The 4699-nt window shown below is 38.4% G+C and overlaps 1 pseudogene; it reads left to right on the forward strand.

Moving 5' to 3' along the window:
- Positions 1–307: 307 nt before the first annotated feature.
- Positions 308–4689, forward strand: LOC108528768 (dedicator of cytokinesis protein 11 pseudogene; annotated as a pseudogene).
- Positions 4690–4699: the final 10 nt, after the last annotated feature.

Genomic DNA, 4699 nt, shown 5'->3' on the forward strand with positions numbered 1-4699 from the left:
ATTTGTCCCAGCACCATTTTTTGAAGAGAATATTCTTTCAATTTAACTGGAAAGACCAGCAACAGGAAGTATCATTTGTTTGCCCACGCATTAATAATTTGGTATTTTGTTTCTTATTTGGCTGTGAGTCCTATGTGCATTGGTACTCTAGTTAAGAACCGCAAATGTGGAAGAGGTAAGTGGTAGGATTCAGGCATTACTGAATCTCTTTAAAATAGAATGATAACCTCACTCATAGCCTTGCAAACCTAGGGTAGGTATCCTTCAGAAAAGCTCCTTGCTCACTTGCCTATCTGAAGTTTTAAGGATGAATTTCAAGCTAGTGAGTTTTATCTATTCTTGAGATTCTACAATTCACCTTAGGCTCATCTGGGTAAAAACTGATTCTGGAATTTTGCCTGAGGCTGCTGAATGTCGTGGATGATCCTTTGAGTTTTACAGTTTCTCCTTTTCTCAGTTATTTCCCCTAGAAACTACTGGGCAGATCACTTGCCAGGTCCTGGCTGTTTCTCCTTCCTATGTTGCCACAGATGGACCTTCCTACCTGTGCTCCAATTTTAAACAATACTGTCAATAGATAACATTTACCAAATACCACACTGAACTAAGAACTTCTAACATGTGGACCAAATGCCAACCACTGTGGAGGCCTGATTACTGAATATCCATATAATATTGTCTCAAATCTTTATTTTACATCCTGTGGAAACACAAAGTGGTTCCCATGATTGCAGATCCTTGTGGTTCTTTATATTCCTCTACACACTCTGCTGAATTAGAACGATTTATGGATTATCTTGCTATTTCACATGTGTTCTTTCCTTCATGACAGTTACCCAGGGGTGAGACTCAACTGCTCACTCTCACTGTCATTTTTATGTGTAGTTGAGTTTACCCAAAAATTGGGAAGGGTTCAGAGGAATTTATATGTTAGCAATGCAAAAAGCTCTAATTAAACACTAGATATTCTCATTTCCTGGAAGACCTTTGACAATCTCAGATCTATGAATTTTTTTCTAAAATTTTTTGTTTTGAGATAATTTCAGACTTATAGGAAAGTTGCAAAAATAGTACAAAGTGTTCCTGTGCATCTATGGTTTTCCAAGTCTAGTGGGTGCCTGCAATGATTGGTTATAAATTTGTTATTTTTCTAAGCCACATTTCCTGCTCCAGTGAACACAGACACAAGGCCAGCCCCTATGGTCTCAGGCTTCAGGTCAGTCCCTGCAGGCCCAGATCCAAGGCCTGCCCTAGCATTGCCTACTTCTGCAGATCCAGGTTCCAAGTCTGCCCCAGTGCCAAAATATTACTGTGGAGGTTGAAGAGTTTGTTCCAGAAATGACAAAATATTGTTATCCATTTACTATTTACAAAAACCATTTGTGTGTATATCCCTTGCAATTAAAATACGATAGCTAGAAAACATTTGCCAAGGCAAGGAACATTGCAGTCTGTATGGAATTCCAGGATTCAGATGAAAGTGATGCTAGTGCTCTAAAGTGTGTTTATAGAAAACCTGCAGGGTCTGTTTTTACCACAAATGCTTATGCTGTTGTCTCGCATCACAATCAGAACCCAGAGTTCTATGATGACATTAAAATTGAGCTTTGCATTCACTTCCATCAGAAACATCATTTGATTTTCACTTTTTATCATGTAAGCTGTGAAATTATCACAAAGGGAACAACCAAAAAGCAAGACACAGTTGAAACTCCAGTTGAATTTTCCTGGGTAACTTTGCTGAAAGATGGTAGAATCATCACATTTGGGCAGCAGCTGCCAGTTTCTGCCAATCTTCCCCCAGGCTACTTGAATCTGAATGATGGATAATCAAGAAGACAATGTAACATGGGTATTAAATAGGTAGATGGTGCAAAGCATTCGTGGAAGATTAAAAGCCACTTAGAATCTACCATTTACACTTAAGATCTGCATTTGCACAAATTCTTCCATCATTGCCAGCTGATTCAGTCAGGCTCTAAAGAAGTTCCAGGGGAGCTCATTAAATGCTTAAAGTCTTTGCATGCCATGGAGATCTAAGTCATGATACAGTTTCTACCTGTAATTCTTAGGCAACTCTTCTGAGTTCTCACAAATATGATCCATGAAGATGATGTTCCTATCAGCTGCACCATGGTTCTCTTACATATTGTATCAAAGTGCCAAAGTGAAGAAGGCTTGGATAGTTATTTAAGATCATTCATAAAGTATTGCTTCCGACCTGAAAAACCAAGTGCTTCTCAGGCCCAGCTGATATGTAAAACCCTGGCTGCTATGATGATAGCACTATTGAAACAGTCTGCAGATTTTTTAGCAATAAACACATTGCTAAAGCACTCATGGTTTTTCTTTGAAATAATTGCAAAGTCGATGGCCACATACTTGTTGGAAGAGAGTAAGATTAAGCTTCCCTGAGGTCAGAGATTTCCTGAGGCATATCATCATGCCTTACATTCACTGCTTCTTGCAATAACCATGTGACTATTCGGTATGCGGAAATTCCCGGTGAGTCCAGAAATGTGAATTACAGTTTGACTAGCTTCCTAAAGTGCTGTTTGACACTAATGGATAGAGGATTTGTTTTCAATTTGACTATATATCTGGATTCAGCCTCAAAGATCCTAAGGTTCTGGCTGAATACAAGTTTGAATTTCTGCAAGCAATTTGCAATTATGAACATTACATTCCTCTGAACTTGCCAATGGCATTTGCAAAACCTAAACTGTATTCAAGATTCTTGAATACAGTTTATCAGATGAGTATTGCAAGCATCACTTCTTGTTTGGTCTACTTCTGAGGGAAACTTCCATTGCTCTTCAGGACAATTATGAGATCAGATATACAACTATCTCTGTCATAAAGAACATTTTGATAAAACATGCATTTGACACAAGATACCAGCACAAGAACCAACAAGCCAAAATAGCACAATTGTACCTCCCCTTTGTTGGAGTGCTTTTGGAAAATATACAGCGATTAGCAGGTCACGATACCTTGTATTCTTGTGCAGCCATGCCTAATTCTATATCCAGAGATGAGTTTCCGTATGGCTTTACTTCACCTGACAATAGAGGGAGTCTGAGCACTGACAAAGGCACTGCTTATGGGTCTTTTCAAAATGGACATGGAATTAAGAGAGAAGATTCAAGAGGTTTCCTTATCCCAGAAGGAGCAACAGGATTTCCAGATTGGGGCAATGCTGGTGAAAATACCCGACAAAGTTCTACAAGGAGTAGCGTATCCCAGTATAACTGCCTGGATCAGTATGAAATCAGAAGCCTCTTGATGTGCTAGCTATATATAGTAAAAGTGATTTCGGAAGATACTCTCTTAACTTACTAGAATAAAATATCTCCTCAGGAGTTCATACACATTTTTATACTTTTAGAAGTATGCTTGTTTCACTTTAGATATATGGGGAAAAGAAACATAGCAAGGTGCATGATGCCTGGCTGTCAAAACACTTCAGAATAGACCAAAAATCACAAACCATGCCTGCCCTTTGAAACAAATCAGGGATAATGCAGACCCGGCTTCAGCATCTTAGTAGCCTAGAAAGTTCATTTGCACTTAATCACAGTTCTAGAACAACTGAACAGACATTTTCCACCAGGAACTTCTTGAAGGCAATACAGCTACTGAAATTTCCCTAACAGTACTAGATACCATGTCATTTTCCATCAGGGCTTCAAGACCCAACTTTTAAATAATGATGACCACAACCCATTAATGAAAAAGGTGTTTGATATTCATCTTGCCTTTCTTGAAAATGGACAATCTGAAGTGTTGCTGAAACATGTATTTGCCTCACTGAGAGCTTTCATCAGTAAGTTTCCTTCAGACTTTTTCAAAGGAAGAGTAAACATGTGTGCTGCATTTTGCTATGAGGTTTTAAAGTGCTGCACATTGAAGATTAACTCAACCAGAAATGAAACATCTGCATTTTTGCATCTTTTGTTGAGAAACAACTTTGAGTATACCAAAAGGAAGACCGTTTAGAGGACACGTCTATAGATAATAATTGCTGTAAGCCACCTGATAGCTGATGTAGCACTAAGTGGAAGATCAAGATTTCAGGAGTCTTTATTCATTATCAATAATTTTGCAAATAGTGACAGACCTATGAAGGCAATTGCCTTTCCCACAGAAGTCAAATACTTGACCAAGAGAATCTGCATTGTTCTTATGGCCACTGCCCAAATGAAGGAGCATGAGAAAGACCCTGAAATGCGAACTGATCTCTACTGTAGCTTAACCAAGACCTATGCAAGTAACCCAGAGCTCAGGAAAACCTGACTTGATAGCATGGCCAACATTCATGTAAAAAATGGAGATTTTTCAGAGGCTGCAATGTGTTATGTCCATGTAGCAGCTCTAGTTGCAGAGTTTCTTCATTGAAAAAAAATTTCCTAATGGATATTCACCCTTCAAGAAAATTACTCCCAATATAGACGAAGGAGGAGCAATGAAAGAAGATGCTGGGATGATGGATGTCCATTATAGTGAAGAAGTCTTGCTGGAGTTGCTAGAACAATGTATGGATAGCTTATGGAAGGTGAAACTTTATGAAATGATTTCTGAGATTTCCAAGTTGGTCATTACAATTTATGAGAAAAATCATGCGTTTAAGAAACTTACTCAAGTTTATAGAACTCTTCATGGAGCTTACACAAAAATTCTGGAAGTTATGCATCCAAAA

The sequence above is a fragment of the Rhinopithecus bieti genome, unplaced genomic scaffold, assembly GCF_001698545.2.
Source record: "Rhinopithecus bieti isolate Rb0 unplaced genomic scaffold, ASM169854v2 scaffold_5887, whole genome shotgun sequence".
NCBI classification, from domain to species: Eukaryota; Metazoa; Chordata; class Mammalia; order Primates; family Cercopithecidae; genus Rhinopithecus; species Rhinopithecus bieti.